This window comes from Alligator sinensis, unplaced genomic scaffold (genome assembly GCF_000455745.1).
Source record: "Alligator sinensis unplaced genomic scaffold, ASM45574v1 scaffold760_1, whole genome shotgun sequence".
In the NCBI taxonomy this organism is placed as follows: domain Eukaryota; kingdom Metazoa; phylum Chordata; order Crocodylia; family Alligatoridae; genus Alligator; species Alligator sinensis.
The window spans coordinates 2,708,528-2,719,361 of NW_005841989.1; the positions used below are offsets into that span (position 1 = coordinate 2,708,528).

General features: G+C 47.5%; 1 long non-coding RNA gene across 1 annotated transcript in view; it reads left to right on the plus strand.

The window, feature by feature from the left end:
- The window catches only part of LOC102383533, a 9,552-nt gene extending 3,302 nt beyond the window's left edge, over window positions 1–6,250 (plus strand). Inside the window, exons 5-6 of the long non-coding RNA XR_323547.2 lie at window positions 5,918–5,986; window positions 6,128–6,250. This is a non-coding gene — a long non-coding RNA (uncharacterized LOC102383533). The remainder of the gene's footprint in view (window positions 1–5,917; window positions 5,987–6,127) is intronic.
- The last annotated feature ends 4,584 nt before the right edge of the window (window positions 6,251–10,834 follow it).

The window sequence follows — 10,834 nt, forward strand, 5'->3', positions numbered from 1 at the left end:
CCCCACACTTACCAACATGGAGTCCGGGTCCAGCTCCCTGCTGCAGCAAGCAGGGACTGCCCGAATCGCCAAAGCTCTCTGAATCTTTTCCGAATCAATTCAGAGAGCTTCAAATCAATTCAGACCTTTTTAACTGGTCTCCTGATCCAATTTGAATTTGGAGATTCAGTCTCCAAATTGAGCCGAATCACCTCTGAATTGAATCAGTACCCGAAGCTTTGCGCAGCCCTAACCAGCATCTCTGACCCCAGTCACTGCCAATGCTGCTTCCACTCCCCACCAGTGCCTGGCTGCAGAGTCAGCAAAGCTCCATGCCACCAAAGTCCTCTTGCTCCATGCACTGGATCTAATGACCCCATGGGCCAACTCCAGCATGCAGGCCATTTGTTACTGATTCTTGTTCTACCCCTTTGCTGTCCCCCCAGCCTCACCATCAGCCTCCAGCTGTGAGGATGTACACAGCATCCTCTGGAGGTAAGGTTTCATAGGGGCATTTGCCATAAAAGCTACTATAAACTTTCCATTTTGGAGTGCAGAGAACAAGTTTTAGTGAAAGATGCCATTTATACACCTGTGGTCTGGGGAACAAATCAGTTTTACACACAGGAGCCTAAAAGCTTGACTTCTGCCACTGCATGAGTGACATCACTCTCAAGCTTCCAGCTTACTGTTTAGTTTCACTTTAACAGTGAGTTGCAATTTTAAATCAGGCACAAATTTCATAAGCCAGGCTGAGAGGCATTCACTTCCAAGAGCTCTCGAGGAAAGCCTTGTATAGAGCTGGCTCTGACTCTGAAAGACAGAGCCCAGGCTAGGAAACCTACTGATTGGCTATAGAAGGTGAAGATGCAGCCAGAAACCTGGTGCCATGGACTGCAGTTGGCAAATGTGTCTCACCTAAGCACGGTAATTTTTGTAGTTCAAACTTACAAGTATTTCATCCCATTTCCTGCTCAATCTATACTCCAGTTTAATGCAGAATTAATTAGAGTCAAATCCTGCCCTCATACTCCAGTTGAAATCACTAGATCTGATTCTATTTTCATATTTCATAAAGTACCTCCACTGACATCTACAGAGAAACAGGGGGGTTAGCTTAGCATGAGGTGAATTAAGTCCAACCTGTGAGCAGAATTTGGCTTTAAGTTCCTAGGTTTGCCTTATCCAAACAACTTTCCCCAGGGAACCCAGCATACTGCTGCCCTGTTGGCCCAAACTGCAGAAAACTGTTTCTAGCTAAACGTCAGCTGTAAAACTGGGAGCTCGACCTGCCTATTTGTAAGCTCACATAGCCCCATTGCTGCAATGCATCACAGCCCCTAATGCATTTGCTGTCACCACAGCTCTCCAGTAGGTAAGGTTCAGCATCCTTTTACAGACTGGAAACAGAAATTAAGAATAGCATTCTTTTGTTTTGTAGTCATCTAAATGGCCATTTTTTATACTTATACATCCAGGGGGCTTCTGTTTCTAGGCACACAGCTGGCAGGTGGGGAGGGGGAAGGGGTAGAAATGGGGGAGCTGGAGTGGGCTTAAACCTGGAGCTCTCTGACTTCCTCACACAGTGCTCTAATCACCCCAGCACAAGTGTCTGGTGTGCCTTCTGAAACTCATCCTGTGGGCAATCACAAGAAGGAGCTATATAGGAAATACAGGGTACAAGGGCAAGCCAAAGGGTGTTGGTTTCATAAGGTAGCTGCTAGCATGGAAAGGAAGGGGTGGGGAGAAGGGTAGCTGGGCCCCTTGCTCCCAATGAGGCAGAAGCCAAAGCCTGCGCTGCCCTCCAATTTTTTTCAAGAATTACATTACTGGCTCAGCTTCAAAAAGGATCACTAGAGCAAGGAGTAAGTAATGCCTCACCTGTGGTGTGGCGTTTGGAGTCCTGTGCTGGGAAACAAAAGAAGCTCTGGTTTAAGTCCTCTGTGGGTGAGGGGGACTGGGGTCTCTGGACTCCTAGGTGAGTGCCCTAGCCACTGAACTATAGGAGCAGAAGAGGAACACATGTGTAGCTCTTCTCCTTTCTGTTCCTGCGGCTGTCTGGTATTCACAGGTTCTGGACAACTCCATTTTCAGGTGTCTAAGTCCACCACATGTCCACAAAGGGCACAAAGGTCTATGGCATCTACTGTGCATGCTCAGTTGGCGGGACTATGTCGTTATCCAGGCATGCAAGGCTACACGTTGAACAATGGAATACCTCTGAACATTGAAGTAACAAAAATTCCCTCTACACATCCAAAAAATGGCCACTTGTATGACCAGGAAAGAAAAGACTGCCATGCCAGGTGACTAGTCCAAGGCCACGTAGAAGGTCAGCCAGAGCCAGACAAAGTCCTTTGGGTAAATCTGATATCTTTTCTTAGACCACCTCAAATAGTTGGAAAAAATCTTCTTTGCAAGCTTTCAGGCACAAATACCCTTTATCAGGCTGAGGAAAGCCAGAGTCAGAAGCACCTGGTTTATAAGCCAGTGCCTTAACCAGTCTTCCCTTGTTCCACACCTCAGTCACCTGATCTTCAAGGCATGTTTAGGGCCATGTAAATGTTGGTGTCAAAGCAGTACCCAGCCAGAACGAAGGCCCTCTTAAAAATTCCTGGCCAAATTCTCCTCTCACAGACTTCAAGTGATGCTTCATGAGCCTTACAAATTGTTGACTTCATGGGATCAGCCCACTGCAAAAGGATAAAAGCAGCTTTCTTTCCTGATCTTCACCTCTTCCATGGGAGAGGGTAATTAGGATATTTTGAGGCCATAGGCTGCTTTTATGGGGTTTTTTTCAAGTAGACCCTGCTTTAACAGCTACATTCATCATGGAGATAGATAGTTAGTGCTGATTCCTACAAGCCTGCTGTTCTTTTAGCAGTGATTTTTCTATGGGTGTGTCAACACTGGTTAAGAGTGAAGACACACAACATAATTATTGTGGACTAGATCTGCTTTACTCTGTAGTAAAATGCAATGGACACACAACACACAGTCTCTCACCAGTGTAAGTTGCTTCACCTCTACATGAAGTTAACCTTGGAAAGAGAGGAGTAGATCAGTGGATGCATCTACATGAGATGTTTGCTGTGGAGATGCCTAATTAGCTTCACAGTAAAAGTCTCTGTGACTACGCATAAGTCCCTATTAGGGTGCACAAAACTAATAAACTCTGGAGCAGGTTAGTACTTGTAAATACTAGCTTGCTCCAGAGCTTTTTGGTGCGAACCAGTACACGTGTAGACGCTGCCAGCTGACTGGGGCATGAGGGTGCTTCAGTGGGGGGGCTGCCTCCCAGCTAGCCTCATACTGAAATATCCTCATGCTCCAGCCAGCCCCTCACAGCACACTGAGCCCCGGGCTGCTGCCAACCAGGGCTGCTCTGACAGGGCTCAATGTGCTGCACATGAATAAGCTCTAGAGTTTTCTGCTCCTGGGCATGCATTCAAACACCATGCCAGGGAGCAAAAAACTCCAGAGTTTATTTGTGTGCATTAATTGCACATGTAGACATGCTCACTGTGTACCATTATACCAGCATGCTAGTGTAACAAACCCCTGCAGTGTCAGGCACAATCACAATAGCCAATGAGGGATTTACTTTATATTGAGTATTCTAGGGGTTAGAGTCAGGCCTCTGGGAGTGGCTTGGTTGCAGGCATCTTGGTTGTTGATGAAAAGGCCTTCCTAGCTCCCTTGTAGGGCCAGGGTCTTTGTTCCATGTGCACGTAGAGGGTTTCATCTGACTATAGCGCACTACTGTTTGTTCGCTGGTCCTGTTCGCTAGCTCATATAGCACCTCCGACAATTTCTTGGCAACTGTATAGTGGCCATTAAACTTCTTGCAGAGCTTCCAGCACTGACCCTGCCTCCTCGTTTGGCTCCGTACCCACACCAGCTCCCCTGGCTTGTACACCTGTCCAGTCACCCTAAGGTCATAGTGCTCTTTTTGCTTTTGTGTAGCTGTAGCCTGATGTGTCTTGACAGCATGGCTAACTGAACTGAGGTATCCTGCCACTTTTGTAATGTATTCAGAAGGATGCTGAATTCTTCCAATACATTTGTCCCAGAGACAACATCAACAGGCAGACAAATCTCCCACCCAAACAACACCATGTATGGTGTGTACCCTATGGATGACTGCACATTGCTCCGGTAGGTCATCATGACATATGGGAGTAACTCATCCCATGTCATCTGGTTATCCTTAATCAGAGAGCATAGCATGTCAACCAGTGTACAGTTAAACCTCAGACTAGTCCACTAGTCCATCAGACTGGGGGTGATAGGGAGTGGTGCGGGTTTTATTAATTTCCAAAAGGTCATATATGTGATGGAGTAGTTGTGATTCAAAATTTCTCCCTGGTCAGTGTGGAGGGATCAAGGTGTACCATGGTAGCACACAAATCTCTCGATTAAAATTTTCACCACTGTCTGGGCCTCCTGATCAGGGAGAGGATAGGCTTCCGCCCACTTGGAGAAATAGTCAGCCACTAATAAGATATACTTGTTTCCACTTGGTGTAGTGGGAAGGGGGCCCAGGATATCCATGGCTATTCTCTCCAGGGGTCATTTATCCTGTGTGAAAACCATGGGGGCCCTGGGGTTACTCCTTGTCCCTTTGCGCATGCCACACACCTCACACAATCTGTACCAGTCCACTACAAATTGCCTTCAGCCTAACCAGAAATACTGGGCCTGGACTTTACGAGAGACCTTCTCTATGCCCAAATGTCCTCTGGTATTGGAAGCATGCAGGGCTTGCAGGATTGTTGGTATCTCCTGCTCTGGTACCACTAGTTGGATGCACTCAGGTCTTTGGGCAGACCCAGGAAGCTTTCACACTGGGACTCCTTGCCTAATGCTTAGTTCGGGCCACACTTCCTGGTATTGCTTTAAGTGAGGATGATGTTACCCTTCTTCAGGAAAATCCCTGCTATTGAGCTTCTTCCACCATGTCAGTTTTTTGATGTCAGCATCTTTCTGTTGTTTTTCCTACCAATCTGTCAGCCTGCTGGCTTCCCTCACATCTGGGGCTGGGTCACTCCTAGCTGTCCTGATGGTTGTAAGTGGTTCTAGCTCCACTGTGGCAGCTCCAGGGTTGCCTTCCATTGTGATGGGTCCACAGAAAAAAACATTGGCATTTTGTGGTTGCCCCTTGTGGTGATGTCCTGCCTGGTGGTTGAATGCTTCTGGCTGCTCCTGTGCTTCGCTCTTGCTTCTCTGAGGATCATCACCTTGTTGTGGTGGAGAGACTTGTGTGTTCCAATGACCCTGAGCAATGCCGTCTGGAGCTCACACCCCTGGTAGGGCCACCCATGGAAGTAAGGTTGAGGGAGAGGTTCCACCAAAGATGATCCAAGAAGTCCTCAATAGCAGAGCAGGCAGAGAAAGGCTGTGGCCCCAACGGCTGTGAACCCTATTAACTCAGGAACAAAAGAAGCCAAGAGCAAAGCAGCCCACCATATACAGACTTTCTGTAATTGGGACTGTTGCCATCAAACATTAAACTTTATTTTTGGGTATGTGCAAGTGGAGTTGTTAATCCAATTAAATCACTTGTTTACATACTGTCCGGATATGTTGTGTGTTGGTTCCTAGGTCACAGCTGATCTTCTAATTAAGGCCTTGTTTAGCACATCCACCCTATCTTGCCTGCCAAAACTTGTTGTAAAAGAAAAAGGAGAGAGACTTGCTGTTCTAAATTGCTGTTGACCTTTGGACTGATTAGTATTTTTGTCTCACACCCTGCTCCATTTTTTGGCTATGCAGCAATACCAAGGTTGCTGGCTGTCTACCTCTGTTTCTATTCCCGTACTATTATCCTTAATATTTATTTTTGTGGGTTGCAGGACTGTGGGTCTCCGGTTCTTCACTGGGACCCCAGGTCCTACAACACCACCACTCATGATTAGTTGATTTGCTTGCTTTTCAGGTTCCTGAATTGAAGCAACCATCAATCTGCTGGGTCCCACCAATTGTGTCGTCTTCTTTCTGTGTCTAGGTAAGTATAGAGACTCCTCTGAGCCTCAAAAGGAGAGAGTTTCTCACTCTCCTCCTTTACCCCTCCTGGGGCATTGTCCCTACCTTACTCCCATCTGTGCTCCAACCGACTCTCTCCCTTGTATCTCTCTTCCTCCCGCAGTTGTCGCTGGGTGTGATTTTAAACCATTCTCCATTCTGCGCCCAGCCAGTTGGAACTTACAGGAAGTCACAAATATCAGCATCTTTCATCTTCCCACATCTTGTTTTCTCTCCTCTCGTTCATCGTAAGGTAAGGATTTGTGCTCGGAGCAACCTCTCCAGCACTCCCCACAATCTTCGGGGCCCTTCTCCCAAGTCCCTGGAACATCTTCAGAGTGAGCAGCATGATCCTTGCTGCCACAGTATGTCAAATCAGAGTTGTACACTATTGGATAACTCCAAACAGTACTAAACACAGCACAGACCTAGAGCAGGCACAATATTCTACAACCAAACTCCATATTTTTCTTGAATAAAGAAAATCTATTGGCCAAAAATAATATAAAACAACCCTGGGATTGGATTTCCCCAGTCACTCTGAGATGTTTCTCTCTCTCTTTCTCTTTCTCTCTCTCTCTCTCTGGTTGTGTGAAGAAATAAAAGAGGAAGCCTAGGTGGAAGATGGGGCTGTGGGGACAGTGAGATGCAGAGGTCAGGACTCTGGCCAGGATGGTGCCACATCATTTTCAAAGCTGGTGCTCCCTCTAGATTGGAGGAGAGAGACCACAGTTGGTGATTTCAGGCCCTGGGAAGGGGCAGTGAACGGAGAACTCTGGCAGACCAGGAGGCGAAGCACTTCTGGGCTTTACTGGGTCCGGGACCAGAAGTTTTCCCACGAGTGGAGAGGAGCATCCACAGCATCAAGTGATGATCGAAGGATCATTAGACAACATCAGTGAGTGCAACAGTGGCATGCTGCAAAAGAAGACTGAAGGTTACAGACCTAGAGGGAGACAAGGGGCTATGGCCTGATTGTAATGAAGATTAAAGCCGCTTACCTGCAAAGGCTTAGGGCTGCTAGCGTGCCTTGGAAGGTCCTGTGAAGCAGGAGAGGGACCCTAGGACTATTGCACTGGACTAAGGGCAGGCACACCAATGCAGAGGGTCACCAATTCAGAGGGTCAGCAAAGAGGGGACCCAGAGGCCCACCTAGGTATCACTCCAGGCAGGAACTTATTGGGGACTATGTTTTGTTGAGGGATTTTGTTTGGAATAAGCTTGAGTGGGCCTAGAGTAAGGCCTGTCTGTGGCTAGCCATCAAAGGCCTGTGGGCAAGAGACTGTGCAAGGATGAAAGTCTCCAGTCAAACCCTAACTAGCTGGGGGCCAGAAGTAGCTGGTTTCATCAAGTGGTGACAGCTCTGTATGGGTGGAACCAGGGCAAGCCTGATTTATCAGCCACATAACTGTGTGGGCCGCCTCCCGATCCCATCCATGTTGCCATGTGCGGGCCGGGAGCGATATGCAGACCCTTTTTGTGCTCTGCGCGGGCTGTGGCCAGCAGCCCGGGCACGCGGGGTTGGAGAGAACGGGTGACACGCTAGAATTAGGCACGGACGCGTAATGGTTGATTTAAGATTATTTACTTACACCGAAGATGGTCGCGGTGTAGGCTGGAAAACTTGCTTGAGTTACAGTTGCAAAACAAAACAAAACAAAACTCGAACCTGCAGGGCACGAGAGTGCGTCGCAGGGGGGTTTCGGCGACGGGAAGATGCAAAACACGAGAGTACGTTGCAATGGGTTTTCGGTGACGGGAAGATAAACCTGCAGGCCTCGAACCCAGGTAGAGCTCTGGATACACTCACACGAAGTTTGCTAGGCTCCATGGGTCCTTGGGCGCGCAGGGAGAGGGATACGTCGGGGATTGCGCTCGGCGATGGGGAGAGGCTAGAGGCTGATCAGACCTCTGTTGCCTGCTTGAAATGCACTGGGTCCGATAAGCTCCGCAGCGCTTAGAGATCTTCACACAGCGTGAAGTCTCCTCCTCCTGGTGTTCGTGGAGTCCTCCCTTGTGGGGGTTCTCCTAGGAGTTCTCCAACTTGGGCAGAAACCACTCAAGCTTTTTATACGGCTAGCAAGCCAATCACTAGCCGCCACGTGTGCATAATTTAACACAAGCCAATAATGGGGCTTGAATTAAAATACAAATGGCGGGAACTCTTTGCACCGAGCATTTCTTAGATGCAAAAGAAATGCACCATGCAAAGAAAGCTACAAATTGGCGGGAAATTCTCCCTTGCACCGGGGTTTTCCTCTGCAGCAGAAAACTCCACCGTGCAAAGAAGCTGCAATTTAGCGGGAAAATAATTCAGTGGTGCCAAAGCGCGCACACAAACAAAAATCACAACTTTGGGTTGTGACAATAACAACCTAATTCATTCACCAGCAGTGACTTTTCACTTGTTTTTAACTGATGTGGTAAGGGCAGGGGTGTAAGGAAAGGAGGAGCCCCTTTAATATCTGGGGTAGAACACTTGGAAGGCAACTGTCAGCACGCTCCAGCTCCCAACAAGCGAAGCATCCCATGAAGTCATGGCAGGAAACTGTGGACAGCCACATAACAGGGGCACCTTCCCGGTGGCACATACACACTGGACCCTACTGAAATACAGACCCAGACCATACCAGGTGACTACTCGATATGCTGTAGTGCTCTTTTCCAGTCAAATGACATTATCATTCCATATTAAGCTAGAGAGTCAACATTTGGCCTACAGCATGGCAGTCTACCCAACCATTCCCGAATTAGTATTTGTGTATTTGATTGTTCCAGCCTAACTGCAGTTTTTTGCACTTGTGCACAACGAAGTCCTTGACTACCACAGATTTGTAGCAGTACTTCCATCCTGGGATGCCAAACTCATGTTTTGTGATCTTCAGAGAGAGGCATTTGAGAATTGCAAATATGTTATCGCCACAGTTAGGTCAAAATACTTTCATTTTGTTTCTTTTGACATCAGATTGTCTTTATCCACTGTTTCTCCTTAGATGTCAGTGGATGTACTTTGGATTTTGCCAATATGAAAAAGAATCAGATCTAGTGTTTTCAACTGGAATACAAGGGCAGGACTAGACTCTAATTAATTCTGCATTAACCTGGAGTGTAGATTGAACAGGAAATGGGATGAAATACTTGTAAGTGTGAATAACAACAAATACTGTACTTAGATGAGACACATTTGCCAACCACAGTCCATAGCACCAGGTTTCTGGCTGCATCTTCACCTTCTATAGCCAATCACTAGGTTTCCTAGCCTGGGCTCTCTGTCTTCCTGAGGTAAAGCCAGCTTTGTACAAGGCTTTCCTTGAGAGCTCTTGGAAGAGAATCTCTCTCAGCCTGCCTTAGGCAACTTGTGCCTGATTTAAAATTGCAGCTCACTGTTAAAGTGAAACTAAACAGTAAGCTGGGAGGTTGAAAGCGATGTCACTCATGCAATGGCAGAAGCCTCTAGAGTGTGAGACTGGATTGTTCCGAAGACCTCAGGTGTGTAAATGGCATCTTTCACTAAAACTTGTTCTTTGCACTCCAAAATGGTAAGTTTATAGCAGTTTTTATGGCAAATGCCCCTATGAAACCTTACCTTCAGAGGATGCTGTGTACATCCTCACAGCTGGAGGCTGATGGTGAGGCTGGGGGGACAGCAAAGGGGTAGATTGGGGATCAGCAAACTGCATGCTGGATTTGGCCCATGGAGCCATCAGATCCAGTGCATAGGACCAGAGGACTTTGGTGGCATGGGGCTTTGCCTACCTTGCAGTCAAACATAGGGAGTGGAGTGGCAGCAGCACTGGCAGGGACTGGGTCAGTAGTGCTGGCTTGCCTCCAGCCTGTCTTTCCCAATCCCACATTTATTATGTTTGAAGAGGGGCATTGTTGATTGAAAAACTTAGGCTGTAACAAACGCCAGTCTCAGCCGGGAGAGGCATACTTCCTCGTGAATTTATGCTAATAACATCACATGAAATTAGGGCTATCCAACTGGTGGCCCATGGGTTACATGTGGCCCCCAACAGAATAGCATATGGTCTTTGGCTCCTGTCAGGCCCACTATCTCTCCCCTCTCCCTCTACTGTTGTTCCTGCCACTGGATTCTCCAGGCTGGCCTTCCTTCCTCTGGCTTCTACTTCCTCCCCTGGGAGTGGGGCAGCACAGCAGGAGGGGTGCCCATGCTGTACATGACAAAGGCAGGAGCTGGTTGTCTGCACTGCAGATGGGCAGCATGTGGGGCTGGGAGGGAAGGGGAATGCTGCTGGTGCAGTGGAGGTGAGCTAGGCTGCCCACATAGCCAGGGAAGGGGGGAAGGGAGCCTGGCAAGGGGTGCATTGGGCTGCCCTTGTGGTAGGAGAGAGCCGAAGATGGGGTGGCCACATGTGTGGCAAGTGGTCCCTGGCACTGTGGCTGGCACTCTGTGTGGCCCCTGGCTGCTCAGAAGCTGGATAGCCATGCCTGATCAGAAGTTAAACCATTTGAAAAACCCACCATGTGTTTTCCATTTGTGCTGTCTATTTACTTGTTGTATGTTTTTCTGCTTAGACAGTGGAAGCCGACAGGCTGTTTCACTTTTCTGTTTAGAATTAGTTTCATTGACAGGTTCTGGGTACTGCAACATGAGCTGGAAAGGACTACTTGTTTAAAAACAGTTACTTCCATTTTAAGTAAATCAAAACCTGTCAACATTTCTACTAGTCTACTATTACAGTTTAAATGTTGACCTCCAAATCAGGTTAATAGGGTGTTTGGCAACAGCCTTTAGAAGGGGATATTTGTACTTTGAAAATATCATCCATCATTATTAATTTTAATTGCACAATAAAGTCAATTTTCT